This window comes from Somniosus microcephalus, chromosome 5, assembly GCF_052327205.1.
Source record: "Somniosus microcephalus isolate GS21.2 chromosome 5, FLI_Smic_1.0, whole genome shotgun sequence".
Lineage (NCBI taxonomy): Eukaryota > Metazoa > Chordata > Chondrichthyes > Squaliformes > Somniosidae > Somniosus > Somniosus microcephalus.
In genome coordinates, this window is record NC_140991.1 from 31,743,270 (window position 1) to 31,759,336 (window position 16,067).

Below are 16,067 nucleotides of genomic sequence, written 5' to 3' on the forward strand. Positions count from 1 at the left end.
AGTTGTTGTTGTTGTTTTTCCCACCTAGTTTAACTCACTGTGTTGCACCCAGGTGTACGATCCTTTATGCCCAGTTGCAATAAGAGGAAAATCTGCCCAGTCATGCTTACCGTTTTGCTGAGAGACCCTTTGCTGGTTTACGACGGCGCTACACCAATTGAAATCATCGCCAGAGGGAATAAACTGATTGTATTACAATTGTATCCGACGTTCTTTTCAAAATGGGTAAGGAGACAGTGGGGAGGTAAGAGGTTTGCATAGGAGAGGAAGGTGTTAGCCGTGGCTCAGTGGTATCTCTCTTGCCTCCAACTCAGAAGATTGCGGGTTTCCAAGTCCCGCTCCATAATCTAGGCTGATGCTTCAGTGCAGTGCTGAGGGAGTGCTGCACTGCCGGAGGTGCCGTCTTTTGTTTGAGAAGTTAAACCTGCCCTCTCAAGTGGACGTGAACGATCCCGCGACACTATTTCGAAGAAGAACAGGGGAGTTCTCCCTGGTGTCCTGACCAGCATTTATCCCTCAACCAACGTCCCTAAAAAAAAGGTAGGCTGCTCATTACCTTGTTGCGGTTTGTGGGATCTTGCTGTGCGCAAATTGGCTGCCGCATTTCCTACATTACAGCAGTGACTACACTTCAAAAAAGTACTTCATTGGCTGTAAAATGCTTTGGAACATCCTGAGGTCGTGAAAGGCGCTGTAAGTTCTTTCTTTTCGCCTCGCAATACCAACACAACACATTAACAGACTACTTGCCTGCTGTCTGGACTACCCCTACATTGTAGGTAGTTGTGGCCTTTCGTTGATTCAAATTATACTTATTATTTGGCATCATTATAAGACTGTGAACTTAAGCAATAGTGACTTGCTGTGATTGTGCATGAAAATACCACTGAACTTGGAAGTGATTGGCTAATTGTAAGCTTGTCTACTTTGCTTTAGATAATCATCCACTTCTGGCAGACAATTAAAGGTCGCTGCCCTGCCTTTCATCACGCAGCAGAATTAATGACTAGCATTACAGGGAAACTGCACATATGCTGCACTGCTTTCTTTAATCTGTTTCATAATGTACAGCGCAGAGCCAGCTTTGAAAATCAGACCTTAAAGCCCGTTATCCATATACTAACCTCAATCAAACAACAAAATCACAGAATCATAGAATGGTTACAGCACAGAAGGAGGTCATTCGGCACGTCGAGCCCATGCCGGCTCTCTGCAAGAGCATTTAACTAGTCCCACTCCCCCTGCCCTGTCCTCATAGCCCTGCAAATCTTTTCCCCTCAGGTACTTATCCAATTCCCTTTTGAAAGCCACGATTGAGTCTGCCTCCACCACCCTTTCAGGCAGTGCATTCCAGATCCTAACCACTCACTGAGTAAAAAAGAATACATTTTATTTGCAAAAATAGCAACATTAAAGGCATGAAACAAAAGATTATTGTTTGTAGTACCACTGTTCAAATGCTTAACCTATTCACATGATATTTCTCTGTCCATCATTTAATGCCACAGTTAAAATAGCAGAGAAATGTCATACAAGTATGTTAAGCCTTTTTTACACTGGTATTTGCAAACAATAATCTCTGGGCTACGTGCCAATAGCGGTCTTTTTTGAAACACATTAGCGGGGGTAATCTTGTCCTTTTGATAAGTGAGTCAGGAAAAAAGTACCGGATTAAGATCTCCCGTCAGTTGTTGTTTGCTGTACTTGTTGATTCGGTGTCACCAGTTTCCATGAACTGACAGTGTCACTTCCTGCTTGTTGGAGTGTGGAGTTGTGGTGCCAGTCGAGAATGACAGTGTTACTTCCCGCTTGTTGGAGTGTGGAGTTGTGGTGATGGCAGGGAATGACAGTGTTACTTCCCGCTTGTTGGAGTGAGAGGTAGCGGTGATGGTAGAGAATGACAGTGTTACTTCCCGCTTGTTGGAGTGTGGAGTTGTGGCATTCGGGAATGAAAATGTTACTTCCCGCTTGTTGGAGTGTGGAGTTGTGGCATTCGGGAATGACAGTGTTACTGTCCTCTTGTTGGAGTGTGGAGTTGTGGCATTCGGGAATGACAATGTTACTGTCTGCTTGTTGGAGTGTGGAGTTGTGGCATTCGGGAATGACAATGTTACTGTCCGCTTGTTGGAGTGTGGAGTTGTGGCATTCGGGAATGACAGTGTTACTTCCCGCTTGTTGGAGTGTGGAGTTGTGGCATTCGGGAATGACAGTGTTACTTCCTGCTTGTTGGAGTGTGGAGTTGTGGTATTCGGGAATGACAGTGTTACTTCCCGCTTGTTGGAGTGTGGAGTTGTGGCATTCGGGAATGACAGTGTTACTTCCCGCTTGTTGGAGTGTGGAGTTGTGGTGATGGTAGAGAATGACAGTGTTACTGTCCGCTTGTTGGAGTGTGACGTTGTGGTGGTAGGGAATGACCGTGTTCTGTCGTTTGATGCACAAACACATACATGGACGCAGGACTTAGAAAACATGGAAAATTAGAAGCAGGAGTAGGCCATTTGGCCCCTCGAGCCTGCTCCGCCATTCAATGAGATCATGGCTGATCATCCAAATTCAGTACCCCGCTCCTGCCTTCTCCCCATATCCCTTGGTCCCTTTAGCCTTACGAAATATATCCAACTCCTTCTTGAATATATTTAATGAATTGGCCTCTACTGCCTTTTGTGGTAGAGAATTCCACAGGTTCACCACTCTCTGGGTGAAGAAATTCCTCCTCATCTCTGTCCTAAATGGCTTACCCCTTATCCTTAGAGTGTGACCCCTGGTTCTGGACTTAATGGTCTTGGGCCACTATCTTGGTTTTTTTGAATGAAAATTCATAAACTGATGAAGAATCAAAACTAGTTACTGAAGGCTCCTCGTGCCACTGACATTAACCTACAGGCAGTTCATCACCTGTTAGTTTGGAACATGGAAGGGGGCTTAACCTTAAAATTAGAGCTAAGCCGTTCGGGATGATGTCAGGAAGCACTTCTTCACACAAATGGTAGTGGAAATCTGGAACCCTCTTGCCCCCAAAAAGCTGATGAGGCTGGAGGGTCAATTAAAAATGTCGAAACTAAGATTGATAGATTTTTGTTAGGCAAGGGCATTAAGGGTTACTGAACCAAGGCGGGTAGATGGAGTTAAGATACAGATCAGCCATGATCTAATTCAATGCTGGAACAGGCTCGAGGGGCTGAATGGCCTACTCCTGTTCCGATGTTCCTATGTGTCTTATTAGATACTTTGGTAACAGTGGGAGTGTAGTCATAGGGGAGTACGAGCTGGTGATGAGGAAGAACGGCTGTGCCCAGAGCTTCTCATCTAATGACTTTTGTCCCGTAATTTTCCGATATGTACTCGGAAGATTTAATGTTGGGGATGGAATTTATTTTTTTTAGCAGTAATACAAAAAGCAAAAAACATGAATCCTGAAAAGCATTTGCAAAGGATTGACTGGTGAACAGTGAGTCATTGAGATGAGAGGGATTTCAGCTTTTGCTTACGTTGATGTGCATTTACTGTTAAAGGTCAACAGTGGCTGTTTATGGAACTGCAAATGACTTCAGCTGAAGGATTCACTTGGTAGCACAAGGGCCTTCCGTTAGCAACTAAGGTTAATATGACTTTGGCTCCCGAGTTACATAGAATTACAGAGAATATACAGCACAGAAACAAGCCATTCAATCCAACCAGTCCATGCCGGCATTTATGCCCCACTCCAGCCTCCTTCCCTCCTTCCTCATTTAACTCTATCAGCATAACCCTCTATTCCCTTCTCCCTCATGCGTTTGTCTAGCTTCCCCTTAAATGCATCTATGCTATTCGCCTCAACCACTCCCTCTGGTAGCGAGTTCCACATTCTCACCGCTCTCTGGGTAAAGAAGTTGCTTCTGAATTCCCTTATTGGATTTCCATTTGAGTTATAAAGAGTCACTGAGCTGAACTCGTTTTCATTGAAAGGAACAGACTGAAGGGGTACAAGGAGCAAGGCGTGGATAACGTGGATGTAAAGGTGCTATTTAACTCGGGAGGTGAGTGCACAACTAGAGGACGAATACAAAATTAACAAACCAGGAGATTAAAAGGAATGTTTTTTGTCCCCCCCGACAGAATATCTTGAATAGATCCCTAGCAAAAAGCAATTAATGCTGTGTTGATTAAATCCTTTAAAAAAAGAACTGCATTAATATCTGATCGAGAGGCGGGATTAAAGATTCGAAAAATAAAGATCGATATAGATCAACAATTTATCTATTGAGTACAGTGATTCCCATGATGTAGGGATTTCGAAAATGTCATCTGTTGGAATGCAGGTGGTTAGGGTTGAATAATACTTCCCCTTCCTTCACTATGCTTATCTTTAACATCCTCCCCACTGCCTTACCAGTTAAAATCCCCCCCCCCCAATGCTCTGTGTACCTTCTTTTCAAGGGTATTGAAACCCATCCCATCTCGGACGGCTTTCACTCGCCCCAGAACTTGTCCCAGGGTCCCACTCTCACAGTTGCACCTCAAATTAGCTATTAGAAAAATATGACAGTAAAGATAATTAGAAAGTGTACGTGTGTCAGAAAAAATAAGAACTGGGAGTGATTGACGTTAACCAGCCAATGATGAGTGATCCCGTCTCATTACCTGGAGTCATTAGTTATTCAGAAGGGGACGTGTCCTGCGGCACAGATGGTGGTTTCTAGAAGGTTCCTTTTCTGCTGACAGACTTCACTTGTCGCTGTAAATTAATATTCTGACGCTGGAAACTACCATTAAATGATGAAATAGTTATGCAGTACAAAACTATAATCTAAAGTAAAACGTTGTTGCTAGCTAATAAATCCAAGCCACAAGTCAAATGGAGCCAGCTGCTAGTTGTACGAAATGTGAAATATGCTGTCAATTGAACTAAACTTAATAGCTTTGGAGTTAAATGTAAGAGTCGCTGGATGGAGCTGTGTCGAGCTACTTAGCTGAATGTGTTCTTAATTGGCAGGTTTTTTCTTTTGACTTTCAGATAATTTGCTATACTACTTCCTAAGTTTACTACATAATTACATGTTTTTTTTTTTAGAAGCCTCACAGTGCAGATAGAGGCCATTTCGGCCCATCGAGCCTGCACCGACACATATCCCACCCGATCCCCGTAACCCCTACACCAACACATATCCCACCCTATCCCCGTAACCCCACGTATTTAATCCCCCTAACACTAAGGGTCAATTTATCATAGCCAATCAACCTAACCCGCACATCTTTGGACTGTGGGAGGAAACCGGAGCACCCGGAGGAAACCCACGCAAACGCGGGGAGAATGTGCCTGCAGACTCGGCCAGTGGTTGATTATTCAGTACAATGCAGTAAGATATTAAAAATAATGCAGTGTTACAAGACAGGATCTTCACCTGCAGCATTAAACCGAGCTCTTGCCTGCCTATTCAGACGGATGTTAAAGCTGGAGTGGGGAGACAGTAGGATTGGTGTCCTGGATGGATGAGATCAAGCAAAACATAAAAACATAGAAACATAGAAACATAGAAGATAGGAGCAGGAGTAGGCCATTCGGCCCCTCGAGCCTGCTCCGCCATTTAATGCGATCATGGCTGATCATCCAAATTCAGTACCCTGTCCCTGCTTTCTCCCCATATCCCTTGATCCCTTTAGCCTTAAGAAATATATCTAACTCCTTCTTGAATATATTTAATGAATTGGCCTCTACTGCCTTCTGTGGTAGAGAATTCCACAGGTTCACCACTCTCTGGGTGAAGAAATTCCTCCTCATCTCAGTCCTAAATGGCTTACCCCTTATCCTTAGACTGTGACCCCTGCTTCTGGACTCCCCGACCATCTGGAACATCCTTCCTGCATCTAGTCTGTCCAGTCCTGTCAGAATTTTATAAGTTTCAATGAGATTCCCTCTCATTCTTCTAAACTCCAGCGAGTATAAGCCCAATCGACCCAATCTCTCCGAAGAAAGAAAGACTTACATTTATATAGCGCCTTTTACGACCAACGGACATCCCAAAGCTCTTTACAGCCAATGAAATACTGTTTTGAAGTGTAATCATTGTTGTAATGTGGGAAGCACAGCAGCCAATTTGATCTAAGCAAACAGCAATGTGATAATGACCAGATAATCATTTTTTTTGTTATGTTGATTGAGGGATAAATATTGGCCAGGACACAAGGGATAACTCCCTGCCCTTCTTCAAAATAGTGCCATGGGATCTTTTACATCCACCTGAGAGGGCAGACGGGGCCTCGGTTTAACGTCTCATCCGAAAGACGGCACCTCCGACAGTGCGGCACACCTTCAGCACTGCACTGGAGTGTCAGCCTAGATTACGTGCTCAAGTCTCTAGAGTGGGACTTGAACCCACAACCTTCTGACTCAGAGTTGAGAGTGCTACCGACTGAACCACGGCTAATACATGAAAATTGCACCGAGTGAATGTTTTGTCCATTATACTTCAGGTGTCATGCATTGGCACTACAGTTAGTTAACATAGGGTAGAGTTTCTGTGGGATTGGTGGGGGTGGGGTGTGGGCGGGGGGTTCCGATCATCTGCCGTTACTGACAGCAGATCCGTGGAATCCTTGGGGAAACGGCATCAATCAGTTTCTGTGGAACTTGCATTGATGCTGTGGTGGACAATTGGGAAATTAATGGCACATGTCTATACGTATGTAAATTTTTGTGTCACACCTTGTTGACATAGGAACAGGAGGAGGCCATTCAGCCCCTCGAGCCTGTTCTGCCATTCAATGAGATCATGGCTGATCTGAATCCTAACTCCATCCACCCGCCGTGGCTCCATATCCTTTTATACCCTTGTCTAGCAAAAAATCTATCGATCTCAGATTTAAAATGATTAATTGAGCTCGCATCTGCTGCTTCTTGTGGGAGAGAGTTCCACACTTCTTCCACCTTTGCATGAAGAAATCTTTTCTCCTGAGTGGCCTGGGTCTGATATCAAATCACCCATTAATTTTGACGGAAATTATGTCTTCATAAAAGAATAAAATAACACAACTAACAGAGGTTGGAGATGCATGAATCGCCAGCAAGGAACATGGCTAGAAAAACAACTAATGAGGAACTGGTAACAACATATCAAAGCAATGAATCAAGCAGGAGCAGTCAAAAAAATATCTACCACGAAAAGACAGGAGACGGCAAACCGATGCAATCATTGCAAATGTTTTTTTGGAAATCCTTTCAGCTGTCATCTTGCTTTCTGCACTAAGCTGAAGACTTCAGACTGGAAATAGGAGGCCAAAAAAAGTCAGAAATTATGGTAAACCTTTATAAACCTTCAGGAAGGATGTCAAGGCCTTGGAGAGGGTGCAGAGGAGATTTACGAAAATGGTACCAGGGATGAGGGACTTCAGTTATTTGGAGAGATTGGAGAAGCTGGGATTGTTCTCCTTAGAGCAGAGCATTTTAAGAGGAGACTTAATAGAGGTTATGATGGGTTTTGATAAAGTAGATAGGGAGGAACTGTTTCCACTGGCAGGAGGGTCGGTAACCAGAGGACACAGATTGAAGGTAATTGACAAAACATCCAGGGGAAAAATGAGGAGAATGTTTTTTAACGCAGTGTGTGCTGCCTTCCTTTAGGAACTTATGTTGGTTTTCAAGTTAATTCAGGGGTTTAATTAATTTGGGTCGATTCCCATTGTGTGCCGCCACCTAGTGGATATTTGGTACCTAGCAAGTGCAGTAAAGCGCAGTAAAGTGCAGTAAAGTAAGTGCTGTAAAGTAAATTGCTGTACATCACAAGACCTGCAGCTCGACACATGGTCTTGGAAGTTATTTTCTTGTTACGCTTCGGCCTTGGACACTATTTGTCTGTAAGTGCTTGAGAATGTTATAGATGATTAGTGTACACTATATTTTGCAGAAAATGTTTAGTTTGTAACCTTTCTCTGTAAGCAAACTTACACAGCTAGCCGTGAATTGCTCGTTCTCCGCATCTAGCTGGTTAACTTGTAGCTGTATTTTGATGCACTATGTACAGGGCTAATTTAAAGTGAATGTAAGAGAATGCCTTTCAGTTTGCTAAATGTATATTCACAGTAAGCTGTGTTTTCACGTGTTTTGGTAAGTTACATGCCAAATATACTGTGTTGCTCACGCTTACCTAAGTTTGTGTATGCATATCAGTTATGTGCTTGTGTACTAATGCATGCTTCCACTTCTGTATTGTATTTCAGTTTCACAATAAGAATCTTTCAGTAAAGTTTACAAGGAAAGTCAAGCCTTGTGATTTTTATGGGAAGATATCAAGTTGTTAGCTACCTGTCTAGCTCTGCATAGGAACGCGCTGCAAGGGCAGAATACAGTGACTTATGAGCTGAAATGCACTCCCTGAAAAGATGGTGAAAACAGATTCAACAGTAACCTTCAAAAGGAAATTGGATATAATTGAAAAGGAGAAATTTGCAGAGCTGTGGAGAAGTGGGACTAATTGGATCGCTCATTCAAAGAGCTGACACAGACACGATGGGCTGAATGGCCTCCTTCTATGCTGTATGATTCGATGAAAATCCTTGGCCTCAAGCTCCGACACGACAAGAGAGCCCCAGGTGGGCAGAGGAAACGCTTCAAGGACACCCTCAAAGCCACCTTGAAAAAGTGCAACATCCCCACTGACACTTGGGAATCCCTGGCCCAAGACCGCACAAAGTGGAGGAGAAGCATCCGGGAAGGCGCCGAACACCTCGAGCCTCTTCGCCGGGAGCAAGAGGAAGCCAAGCATGAACAGCGGAAGGAGCGCACGTCAACTCAAGCACCCCACCCGCCCCTTCAACCACCGTCTGCCCCACCTGTGACAGAGACTGTAGGTCCTGCATTGGACTCATCAGTCACCTGAGAACTCATTTTTAGTGTGGAAGCAAGTCATCCTTGGTTCCGAGGGACTGCCTAAGAAGGAGAAGAAGAGCTCTTAGACTTCAAATCAGAATGTGCTTCGCTGACCCTCCAATTCCTTAATGTCTGCGGCTAATGAATTGCAAAACCTGTTCAAATCATGGCATCACTCTCAAAAGCATCCGAATTCAAGAATGCTTAGGAGGACCAATTGGATGCTATTTGTGGGCACTTAATATCAGAAAAGGGTTAACAAATAAAATATTGAATACACTTGAGTGCGCTCACTGGTAGAGATTCAAATCATTGAGTCCAAAATTGATCATTAGCTCTTCTTGTCTTTGTCAGTAGTTTTAATCAAAATGATGGAGGAAGATTAAAGCAATTTAAATATGCTAATGCACTGACCGAGCACTGAAAGGTCCTTTTGCAGTGCGCTGAATGAAACAAGTGGTCTCGTCAGCATTGTACGGCTGCTCCTTGTTGGCATCTGATATTTCTGCTTGTCACATACATTAAATCTCCGCTCACTTCCACTGCTGTCTCCCCCATCTTTCTGATTTCTTTCTTTTTCCAGACAATTAGGTTTGTGCTTCAAATTTCCATAAGGCACCAAAGACATAATGCGGATCACACTCACACACACTCATTCACTCACACTCACTCACACTCACTCACACTCACTCACACACATTCATTCACTCACACACTCACTCACACTCACTCACTCACACACACTCATTCACTCACACACTCACTCACACTCACTCACACTCACTCACACACATTCATTCACTCACACACTCACTCACACTCACTCACTCACACACATTCATTCACTCACACACTCACTCACACTCACTCACTCACACACATTCATTCATTCACTCACTCACACTCACTCTCACTCACATTCATTCACTCACACACTCACTCACACTCACTCACTCACACACATTCATTCACTCACACACTCACTCACACTCACTCACTCACACACATTCATTCACTCACACACTCACTCACACTCACTCACTCACACACATTCATTCACTCACACACTCACTCACACTCACTCACTCACACACATTCATTCACTCACACACTCACTCACACTCACTCACTCACACACATTCATTCACTCACACACTCACTCACACTCACTCACTCACACACATTCATTCACTCACACACTCACTCACACTCACTCACTCACACACATTCATTCACTCACACACTCACTCACACTCACTCACTCACACACATTCATTCACTCACACACTCACTCACACTCACTCTCACACACACACATTCATTCACTCACACACTCACTCACACTCACTCACTCACACACCTTCATTCACTCACACACTCACTCACACTCACTCTCACACACACACATTCATTCACTCACTCACTCACACTCACTCTCACACACACACATTCATTCACTCACACACTCACTCACACTCACTCACACACATTCACTCACACACTCACTCACACTCACTCACACTCACTCACTCACATTCATCCACTCACACACTCACTCACACTCACTCACTCACACACACTCATTCACTCATACACTCACTCACACTCACTCACTCACTCACACACACTCATTCACTCATACACACACTCACACTCATTCACTCACACACTCACTCACACTCACTCAATCTCACTCACTCACATTCATTCATTCACACACTCACTCACTCACATTTATTCACTCACACACTCACTCACACTCACTCACTCACACACACACATTCACTCATACACTCACTCACACTCTCACACTCACTCATACACACTCACTCACACACACTCACTCACACTCACTCACACTCACTCACTCACTCATACACTCACTCACTCTCACTCACACACTCACTTACACTCACTCACACACTCACTCACTCACACACTCATACACACTCACTCACTCACTCACACACACTCATTCACTCATACACTCACTCACACTCACTCACACACTCACGCTCACTCATACACACTCACTCACACACACTCACTCACACTCACTCACACTCACTCACACTCACTCACTCTCACTCACTCATACACACTCACTCACTCTCACTCACACACTCACTTACACTCACTCACTCACACACTCACTCACACACTCACTCACACTCACTCACACACTCACTCACTCACACACTCACTCACACACTCACTCACTCTCACTCACACACTCACTTACACTCACTCACTCATACACTCACTCACACTCACTCACTCACTGTCACTCACACACATTCATTCACTCACACACTCACTCACTCACTCACTCACTCATACACACTCACTCACTCTCACTCACACACTCACTTACACTCACTCACACACTCGCTCACACACTCACTCACACTCACTCACTCACTCACTCATACACACTCACTCACTCTCACTCACACGCTCACTTACACTCACTCACTCACACACACTCACTCACACACATTCACTCACACTCACTCACACACATTCACTCCCACACTCACTCACACTCACTCACTCACACTCACTCACTCATACACACTCACTCACACTCACACACACTCACTCACACACATTCACTCACACACTCACTCACACATTCACTCTCACACACTCACATACACACTCACACTGACACTCTGACTCACATACACACTCACTCACACACGCATTCACTCTCACACTCACTCACACACACTCTCACACACAATTACATGCTCACTCATACACACACACACACACTCATTCACTCACACACACACTCATTCACTCACACACACGCACATACTCACACACACACTCATCCACACTCTCACACACACTCTCACACACACTCACACACTCACTCTCATACACACTCACATGCTTACTCACATGCACACACTCACATACACTCACTCACACACACACACTCATACATACACACTCACTCACACACACTTTCACTCACATACACATTCACACTGACACTCTAACTCACTCACACACTCACACACACACACACTCACTCACACTCACTCACACACTCACTCACGCACATAGTCACATACACACTCACACTCAAACACACTCACACTCACACTCACACAACACTCTGACTCTCATACACACCCACTCACACATTTACTCACACTGACTCTCATACACACATTCACATGCTCACTCACATACTAACTCACACACATACTCTCTCTCACACACACTCACACATACTCTCACACACTCTCATATACACAAATACACTCGCTCACACACTCTCACACACACTTACATGCTCACTCATACACACACACACTCACTCACACCCACACACTCACTCACACACACACACACACACACATACTCACATACACACACTCATCCATACTCACACACACTCACTCTCATACACATTCACATGCTGACTCACACGCACACACTAACATACACTCACTCACACACACTTACTCACACACACACACACACTTACTCACACACTCACGTACACACTTACTCACTCACTCACTCACACTCACTTACTCACACACACTTACACACATACACACACACTCACTCACTCATTCCCACAAACAGAAATATACAGATAAACACAAACACACTCACACACACACACACACAAATACACTCACGGACAAATACAAGCACACACATTTATATGAAAAAACTTCTGGTATTGCTTCAGTGCAGGAAATGGTATTAAATAAAGGTAATTGCTTGTTTGTGCATGAATAATGTTAAAGAGATTGGGTGGATGAACAGTAGCTAATTGTCAGATTATTATTTAAAATTGGGCATTTGTTTTTCTGTTTATGAATTGTTGCTGTGGTCTTGATGTTGCTGCACCTCCTGCAATGTCTGTACGATCAGTTAACCAGGGGGTATAGTGCAGCGCCACTTTTTATTTTTGGAGGCCCACTTTTGCAGCAAGTGATTGAGGGAACATAGGAACAGGAGTAGGTCATTCAGCCCCTCAAGCCTGTTTCACCATTCAATGAGATCATGGCTGATCTGTGACCTAACCCCATATATCTGCCTTTGCCCCATATCCCTTAATGCCTTTGGTTAACAAAAATCTGTCAATCCCAGATTTAAAATTAACAATTGATCTCGCACCAATTGCCATTTACAGGAGAGTTCCAAATTTCTACCACCCTTTTAAAAGAAATAGACATAAAATTGAAGAAAAAAAAGCACACCCACTACTCACCAATCAGAGAGTCATAGGCCTAGAAATTGGGTATAGCCCCGCTTGAGGCGTTAGAACTGGTGCTGCGCAAAGTTTATAGCCAGACGAAACTTATCGCTGCCTGGCGAGATATTGGGTTGCATCGCCCCCAAAGGGGATTGAGGCGCGAACTCAGACGTTGCACGGGGCTCCCAAGGCGTAAAAGTTCAGGCGCTACCCAATATCGGTGCGGACGGGCGCAGCGCAGGTGATCTCAATTACCGGAAACCACGAGACTTCCAGGCGCCGGCCGGCTCTTAAAGGGGTGGGTCAGTCAGCCTGAGCTGCCACACTCAACGCCCTGTAGGCCTCAGAATCGGCGCTCGCCCTTCTCTGGCGCAAGAAACTTGGTCAGGATGGAGAAGGTGAGACAGAGAGCAGAGCGCTTCAGCACTGAGGCCCTGGACTAGTTGGTGTCTGCAGTTGAGCGCCGTCGAGATGTTCTGTATCCTGACAATGGCAAGAGGCCGAATCAAAAGGCTTACCGGCGATCTTGGAGGGAGGTTTCTCAGAGGGTCAACTCCAACAGCTTGGCGACCAGGACCCCTGTTCAGTGCAGGAAGAAATTCAACGACCTCACTCGGGTCGTTAGGGTGAGTGCTGGCTATGCAAACTTCTGATTCCCTCCATCTGCACCTGACTTCGAGCACCCTGTTGCCATGATGCCCCAATGGCCATCTGTCAGCAAGCACCCATGGCCCTTTCTGGGCACACACATGGACATTTCACTCAAGGCCACATGTAAGGGCTCTTGCACCATGGGGGGCATGCGATGATCTCTCAAGGCCTCATGTAAGGGCTCTTGCACAATGGGGGGCATGCGATGATCTCTCAAGGCCTCATGTAAGGGCTCTTGCACCATGGGGGGCATGCGATGATCTCTCAAGGCCTCATGTAAGGGCTCTTGCACCATGGGGGGCATGCGATGATCTCTCAAGGCCTCATGTAAGGGCTCTTGCACCATGGGGGGCATGCGATGATCTCTCAAGGCATCATGTAAGGGCTCTTGCATCATGGGGGGCATGAGATGATCTCTCAAGGCATCATGTTACAGAACTTCCCCTTCTTTCCCCTGCAGTCCAAGCTGGCGGCGAGGCGAAAGGACCAGACTTGAGCTGGTGGCGGGCCTCCACAAGTCGTCACTCTGACGGATCTCGAGGAGAGAGTGCACCAGATTCTTGGAGGACGTCTGTCTGGTCCTGTTACCACTGCAGCTGCCGACCCCATTTCCGACAGCGAGGGTAAAGCTCTCTCCTTTTTCAGCTGTTTCCTTCCACTTGGTCCCCCCGCCAGCATGCTTCCTCAGTGTGCAGCCATGTCAGAGCCTTGCCGCAATCTGGCATGCCTTTCTGCCAACCTGTCCTTTTGCTAAAGCCACTCTTCCACCTCCCTGCTTTCAGATGATGCATCACCAACTCGGGCTCAACGCCCTGAAGCTGCCAGTGCCAGTGCCTCCGGAGGCGAGGATCAGGAGGAAGCCGGACCATCCGTTCCAATCTCAGGGGAGCATACACATCTACAGACTGGGGATAGTAGTTCCCTGGAGGGGAGGGGGGGGGGTGCTCTGAGGATCAGCCAGTTGCCGGAACAAGTGGCATGCAGCAACGCAAGGCGGGTAGGCAAGTTCGACCACCGTCTCCCCGGAGGGCAAGGCAGGTAGTGATGACTGCTGCACAGAGTGCAGAGGAGGTGTGTCGCCTGGCTGAAATGAGCACCCAGGCCCGGCTCAGGCACACTGAGCTGATGGCTGCAGTGGGGAGGATGCCTCAGTCAATAGATACACTGGCAAAGAGTGTGTTGGACTTCGGGGCAACAATGGAGAGGACTCTCCAGGGCTTCGGGGCAACAATGGAGAGGACTATCCAGGGCTTCGGGCCATCAATGGAGAGGACTCTTGAGGGCTTCGGGGCAACAATGGAGAGGACTGTCCAGGGCTTCGGGCCAACAATGGAGAGGACTGTGCAGGGCTTCGAGGCCGCTATGGAAAGGACTGTTCAGGGCTTCGGACAATCCCTGGAAAGGTCTGTCCAGGGCTTGTCCGAGGCAGTGGAGCAGTCGGCACCGGCCTTGTCCGAAGCAATGGAAAGAACTGTCCAGGGCTTCTCCGAAGCACTGGCACCTGGCTCACAGATCCTCACTGCTGCCACGCAGTCACTTGCCGGCCTCGTCCACACCCAGATTGAGGCAACGCGAACTCTCACTGCAGCCACCCTATCTGCATCAGCTAGGATCACCCCGGGCCCTTCCAGTCCCATACAAGGCCAGGAATCAGTGGAGCATGCGATTGTGGCAGATGAGCCGAGCCGGTCCACTCAGAGAGCCAGTGTATCGTCCGACCATGGTGCAGGTGTCCTCTCTCGGCAGGTGACCATTGCACATGCCAGCGCTGGTACGTCTGCAGTGCAGCTGCCACCACCTGCAGGGCACACTGCTTCCAGCCATGCTCAGATCAAGCATCCTGCGTCCGCACCCGCCAAGCCCAGAGGTCAGCCAGGCCGTCCCTCAGGGGCTTCTGTGCTTCCACACAGTCAGCAGGCGTCCCCCAGCCTTGACCCCGCCACTGGGTTTCAATTACGTAGGAGCAGCAGGGAGGGAAGAGGCCGACCGCGAAAGAGAAGTCATTCTCCATCAAGGGGCCAGCAGTAGAGGGAGGTGCTGAGACGTTTCTTTGGCCAAATTCAAGGACACCCTCACCTGTTGTAATTGTTGGAAATGGTTTGTGTAGTTTTGCGGCTTTGCCGAAGAGTTAACTGTTATTTTGTTAGTTATGGTTTCTGTTGACATGACGTTGTTTTGCTGTAATGAAAGACTTTTGTGACAATAAAGAGAAGTTTTAATGTGCTATGGTGCACGTGACTAATTACAGTGATGCTGGCCTTCAGAGGCTTTTAAACATCCAAAGTGCGCAGGAGTAAAGACACTTATCATTCCGCCAGAGGGGCCTCGATACGAGTCCTGATGAGC